The following is a 6,945-nucleotide window of genomic DNA, read 5'->3' as shown; positions in this document are numbered from 1 at the left end:
TGACCACCTGAGGTTCTTTAACGTGCACCTAAATCAAAGTACACGGGTGTTTCCGCATTCTGCCCCCATCAAAATGCGGCCGCCGTGGCCGGGAATCGATCCCACGACCTCGTGCTTAGCAGCCCAACACCATAACCCCTAAGCAACCACGGTGGGTACAGTGCAAAGCTGTGAAGATTTTTCCTATACCAGAAATAAGTTTTTGGCCAGGGGCTCAAGAACCGGGGGAATCGCGCCCTGTCTGGCGCTGTTCACAGTGCCACCTCAGCCAACTGGGACATTTGCACGCGAGAACGAGAGCACCAAGTCCGGCCATGGCTGGTAAACCCATATGACGATACATTACCAAAATATACAGTAACTAAAACAAAAGGACGCGTACAAACGAGATGTGTCCTTTTTATTCAACTGACATATTATCTTCGCGCCTTCTCCCCCTTGTACGATATAGAGGTTACACAGTTCTGCTTATTCTATCGTCTTACATCATGCATGCGCACCGAGCACATCAATACGTTCTGGATATCGCAGAAGCCGTTGTTCACGGCGTGAGACTCACGATAGCGAAGTCAAATGCGATCCTTCTAGAAATAAAGAAATTGTTTGCCTGCGACAAATTTTACAAACAAGAAATAAAATACGAGCTTACCAAAATGCTTCGTCCAGGTTGGTGGCGGCACGCAGTTCGTTGGCGTTCACCGTTGCGCATTACGCTGTGTTGTTAATCACGCCGCCCTCGCTTGTAGGCGTGAGAAGAGCATCACAGTATTATTATTTTCTGTCAAATACTGCTGCTTCGTAAGTACAAATAGAAAATTTTGAGTTGTCAAGCCTACCCCAGCATACTGGCACATAACAGCTTCCCGCGCTCAAAAGCTCAAATCTCGCTGTGGATTCGAATTCGCGCTGCGTGCATTTCGGATGGATGGATGGATGTTATGAGCGTCCCCTTTGGAACGGGGCGGTGGCTGGCGCCACCAAGCTCTTTCGATGAGCTGTTGGGGCGCCACCTAGAAGAGTTTGAATATGGACAAAACGAAACAAAGTTCTAACATATGTCCGTCTAGAATATTTTATATTTATTTATTTAAGATATAAGGCACATGCTGTTTAGAAAATACTCACGGCAAACAATGTTTTAGTTTAGTTTCTTTGGCCCCTCGGCCCCTCCGATTTATGTCCATTGTCAGCTGGCCTGCGGCCTTTAAACGATATTCCTTACATATTATGGCTCAATGTTGAGGACATTGAACATGGTTGAATGGGGTTTAAATGGAGGGACAATATTTCGTTTTGTAGAGTATTGCTGCTGGGGATAAAGCGAGAAATAGGCTGCTTCTCGTCGGCAAAAGGAGCCGGACGAGCAAGTCACGGGATGCAAGAAAACGAACGGCTTGCATGATTACTAGTACAGTCTCACTTGGTTGACCAGTGAGAAACAGCATAATTAACAACCTAACAAATACAATGGACAGCCGCCAAATCGTTGGTCAATTAGACATGTTAATGATGAGTCAGAGTGGTTGTTATTTCGTGTTTGTCCGTTTGTAAACGTGTTGTGCAAAGCTTCGTTTATTCGATGTTGTGCCCCATTTCCACCAGAAAAAGAAAGAAAGAAAAGTGGTGTGTTTCTGTTGACGTGGCACGCGCAAGTGAAGCGGATTTACGGGCAAGCCGCGCGTGTCACGTTCACACATATATCGCTCAATAAAGCACTCCGGCGGTATCGATCGACATACCGGCCGCACCACTGGTGGTAACGGCTATAGTGGTGCCGGTGGTAGTAAGAGGAACCGAAAGGACCTAGAACCTCAGGGCACTACAAGAATATATTTCATGGTTTCACACCTGCTTACTGCAAAAGTGTACAAAGTACATGCATGGTATAGCACTGTACTCGTAATGCAAAAATAAACGAATTAAAATTAATTTGTAAACTAAGAAACCAAGGTGAACCTTCAATAATTCACGAACAGGTAGGTTCACACTCAACTGACTCATGAAACAGTATGCTAGCAGTGCCAAGAATCTTAATTAGTCGAGCAATTAAGGGTGGTGACTGTCATGTGCAATGCCTTGGGGAAATGCATGCAGAAGTAGGACAATAGCTGTTGCTCTGTCTTTGCTCATGCCCTATCAACTGATTAATCACTTATTTATTTATTTATTTTTATTTTCACATACTGTAGTCCAATTGGGCTACCGCAGGAGTGGGTTTGTACATTGCATATAACAAAATATTTTTCTGCACAAATCAACTTCAATGCCTTAAAAGACATGATAACTTCAATATAAAAGATACAATCAGTATAATAAACGCAGCATGAATCAAGTAAATACAAAAAATTTTCTAATTTACCTAGTTTCACCTGGGAGTAAGTTCTGTTTTTCAATTGTATGAGGAAAGCTATACTTAAACAGGTTAGTATGCGGTTGAAATGGTGCAAGGTTAAGTTTGTGGCTATTCCTAGTAGGTTTCAAATTATCAGGAGACAGATAGTTGTTCTTTAATGAGTAGTGTGGGGTGTTATTTGAATTATGCAACAATTTAAGGCAATCATAATCACGCCGCTTGGACAGAGGTAGTAAACCGATTTGTTGTTTATTTAAGTCCTTATTCCAAAAATTGGAGAGTTGGAATTTCCCCTCACAAGGCACTATTGGCAATAAAATCACCTACAGTGCTTGTCGAATGGGTGCCGCAGTGCTACAGTTGACCTGCAAAGATGGGGCCGAACCCCTGCTTAGAAAATGGAAGAGAGGCCGAACTCTCTCGAGCCCTGGCTAACTTTGAGCACTGACTGTGTTGAGCAGTATACTATATATTGTACTACCACACAGTACAATGATGTATATTAATGATTAATGCAGTAATAATTGTATATAATAATAATAATAATAATATAATAATGATTCAGATCTGCTACCATATCTGCATCTCCTTCCTTCATGCCACAGAAAATGTCTATGGAATTCTTGCTGTCAAATCAATAAATATACTTCAGAGCATTGTTGCGTTGTCGTGACAGTGTAGAATAAGGCACTGGAAACATCACTTCACAGCATTAAATCTTTATCGGTGAAACCTGTGCTCAGAAAAACATGTGGCACTCAAAGCACAACAACCCAGCGGCGAGCATGGTGTGTCAAGCGCGTGTCACATGACTCGTCAAAGGTCGTAACATAATTGCTGGTGCTACATATATATATATATATACATACCTTTCGCAAAGTACAACACTATTTGCATCTCACGTTGACTGATATCTTTCAATTGTTGGTAGGTGAAATGCAATCCACAGAAAAAGGATAAACAATTGTATGCATATCTATCAGTATAATCACGGAGTATCAGGCTGGGCATCAACCAAACTGATTCTTAATATCTGTAACTGTGGCGAGGAAAGCATATGCCGCCTTGAAGAAGACAAGTCCACTTGTTGAAGCGTTGGCTCCTGCTTTCATATTGTTCTCGGTTTGCTCATCGTCTTGAATTTCCATTTCCCGCCTTCCCCATGTTTTCCCTGGGTTTGTATACATGGTATTTTAACACGCAGCCTAAAAGATTGCAGATTCTTCTCCTATATGCATAGTTGGTATATAATTGTGAATCAGCAACACACTAAAAAAACGTTTTCTTCTAGCATAACACTGAAGCATACAAAGTTGAAAATTTACTGTGCCTACCTGGGCGTCATTTCACATATTTAAGAGGTGAATCATTTTCCTTTGTGTACATGTGCATTGGGCTAGCTCCCAGATCAAACTATATGTCATCAATCTGCACAGTTGGCACAGTAGGAATTCACAAGACAAATTTTAGCACAGTGCACCTTGTTTACACTTTTCTGCATTTCTGTATGCAAGATATAACACTACAATTTCCGCTGAAGATACTGTGCTTGTTGTGCAGGCCATGTTTTGATGCTAATGGATGGCACCTGTATAGTCATGTAAGACTTTTGTGAATATATTGGCATAGCAGCACCTTCTGTTATTTTGTATGTATATTTCTGACCAGCAACACAACCAAGCAGAGGTATATTGTGCTGTAGGCAAAACAAGCGGCCACTTAGATTTGGCAGCTCTAGATGGGCACGTCGCATCTAGTCGTTCTTCACCCCACTTTAACATTTACATTTCACCAATGGCAAAGGACAATGTTGCATTCCGTAAAATATCCAATTTCAAATGCACTATGGATGACTGACTTTTGAAAGAACAATGAAGTGATATCTGGAAACCTGTGTACCAACTTTCTTCCCATATTAGTTACTATAATGCCTTACAATGTGTCTTAAAATTCTTCATATGGTGCACCTAAATTTGGTGCTAGAGTGGAGAGGAGTGCAGTAGTTTGACTTTACCTAGGGTGGCAAAATGCCTCACAACACTGCTACTTCAAAGTAGCAGTGCTGCAGCGCTCAACGGTGCCCTTAAAGGCATCAGTTGCGCCCATCACATAACAGGGGCAGGGGGAGTACAAACATAAATGAGATTACAAAGAAATAGTTACAACAAATAATAGGACAAAGTACAGAACAAAGGTATGCTAACATTGTTTAGGTATTAAGAAACAGAATGTAAGAAATCATAAGAATTGCAAAACAAAAGTTATGCACACCCCAGTCGAAAAAAACAATTGAAACCATTTGGAAATATCAATGGGTCCAACTGGAAACGGCAATTTCCGATTGGACCAAGTGTTATCACCAACAGGACCATTTGGACCAGTTAGAACGGCCAATTGGTTCATATGGAAACCCTCACTTCCTATTGGGCCAGATGGAGTCTCCAGCAGGACCATTTGGGTAAATCTAAATTGCCACTTGGTCCAAATGGAGTTATCAAAACCATTTGGACGAAATTTAAGTGAGAAAATGTTAATGTCTCTTGTGTACAAAATTTGCAGATTTCTCTTTTCCTTTTGAGATTTCTCTTTTGAGATTTGGACGCGAGATTCGAGATTGGATTCGTGAGATTGGAAGACACTATTTGGCATTTGGAGGGCAAGTAAATGTGGAACGACCGTAAAAAAAAGTGATCGGTCTATCATGTTAAACAGTAAAAAAAAAATTGCACTGTTTTATGTGTTTCTTAAACACACGACTTAAACAATTTTGAGGCATAAAACAATTTGTAATTTAGCAATATTGTTTAAATTTTATATTTCACATCTATGAAATAATTCCTCCTTGGAATTAAATTTTGTCTCAGCGTCATTTTTCCTTGGTGACCGAACGGGACAGCATAATTGACATCAACATTAGCAACATGTGCTCGTGTGTGCAGCAACCAAGGCAGCAACAAAAACAGTCGCTGACAGTCGTGCATGCGTGCTGCACTGCATTCTGCGCTTTGTCCTGATCGCCTTGCGTGCTTCGTGCGACCGTCTGACAGCACTATGATCACCCACGCGTACGTGCGGCACGAAATCGACAAACATTTGGCAATTGTGCCAGTGACAGACATAAAGAACTTCAAGCCTGACGACGACTTTTCGGCGGCTTTTTATATGGTTAAGTGGACGGACGCGGCCGGCACGTGTGCCCACTACCTTGCCAGAATTTTGCAGATCGGAGGTAAGTTTCCGCATTTCCAAAGCTCTTGTAATTATTTTGCATTACTGCACTACACGAGTGCACGGGTCACGCACACTCGTTTGAGTTAAATGATTGCACACATATATGTATACGCTTTTGTGTAATGTAGCAAATATGCATGATGCACTGAACTAATTTCGACAAAAAGGTTTCCATTGTATTGCATGAGCATTTTTTTTAAAAGCAAGGTTGCCCCGAGAGCGTCGTGACAGCACTGGTGAAACGTATGAATCACTACGTGGGGGAGAACATTTGCTGACATTCACAGAACAGCGAAAAGGTGTGCTGATAAGAACAATTTTCTTGCATTTGCTGCTTGAACCTTGGCTACATAGACCGCAAATTGTGGCTCTCTTAAACCTGGTTGGATTGCTCAATATTAAAGTTGAGGTGCCTTTTTATCCAATATCAGCTTGCCTGTCTTGCCAGCTTTTGAGGGCAACAGGTTTTTCAGGATTCCATACATAATGCTGACTTTCTTTTTTTATCCATTTCTGCAGGTTGTGGCGCGACTAGACCGGAAAGGGACCATGAACAGTATCCCGCATTGCATTTTTCTTAGTAATAAAGCTTTAAATCCTACTTTTCACTTGTTGCCTCATTGTCACATGTAGTTATCATCTTAAGGAAGTAGTGGCTCCTTGTTGTGTGATATGATGTGAAGAAATTAAGATAAGCATGGAAAAGAGCATTAATGAAGGGATTCGCTTTTTGTGCTGTTCATACTGTTTTGCATCATATTAGATCACAATGTATATGAACCAACTTGCCGAGCAACATGTAACGATGCGGTTCCTTATTGCTGTGCTAGTTTGCCAGATTCACACAGCGCAGGCTGTGCACAGTCAAAACCATTTGACCCGTCGAGCGGCTCCATTTGGACCATTTGGTTCCATGCCAATTAGCCCAATTGGTTCTATGCCAACTGCACCATGTGACCCAATTGGCAACAACCAATTGGTTCTATGCCGACTGCACCATTTGATCCAAATGGTATACAACCAATTGGCCCAATTGTTCCAAGTGGCCCAATTGTGTACTAATACACAAATGGAACCAATTGGAAACAAGTGGAAATTTTCCAATTGGGTCCAATTGTTTCTTTAATTGGGACAGCAAAATCGAATGTTGAAAATATGCATGCACACATAAACTACGGTATTAATACAGGTATTTATTAGTAACTCACAAAAACAACTAAACAAGAATGTAATAAAAAAAGCAACTAATTAACAGTGCGTAGCACGTCGTAAAATTTTAATGTCAGATTCTGTGGCAATATCAGAGGGAAAGCAGTTCCCTTCAGTGATGGTGCAGGGTATAAAGGAGCATGCATATTGTA

The 6,945-nt window shown here is 41.3% G+C and overlaps 1 long non-coding RNA gene across 1 annotated transcript; it reads left to right on the top strand.

Moving 5' to 3' along the window:
* Positions 1-5,125: 5,125 nt before the first annotated feature.
* LOC126529330 (uncharacterized) lies at positions 5,126-6,192 on the top strand. Its single transcript, XR_007599206.2, has 2 exons — positions 5,126-5,582; positions 6,104-6,192. It is a non-coding gene; the product is annotated as an uncharacterized lncRNA (long non-coding RNA).
* Positions 6,193-6,945: the final 753 nt, after the last annotated feature.

Source organism: Dermacentor andersoni, chromosome 8 (assembly GCF_023375885.2).
Source record: "Dermacentor andersoni chromosome 8, qqDerAnde1_hic_scaffold, whole genome shotgun sequence".
In the NCBI taxonomy this organism is placed as follows: Eukaryota; Metazoa; Arthropoda; class Arachnida; order Ixodida; family Ixodidae; genus Dermacentor; species Dermacentor andersoni.
Note: the sequence above shows the minus strand (reverse complement) of the source record. Positions and strands in the feature narration are given on the sequence as shown.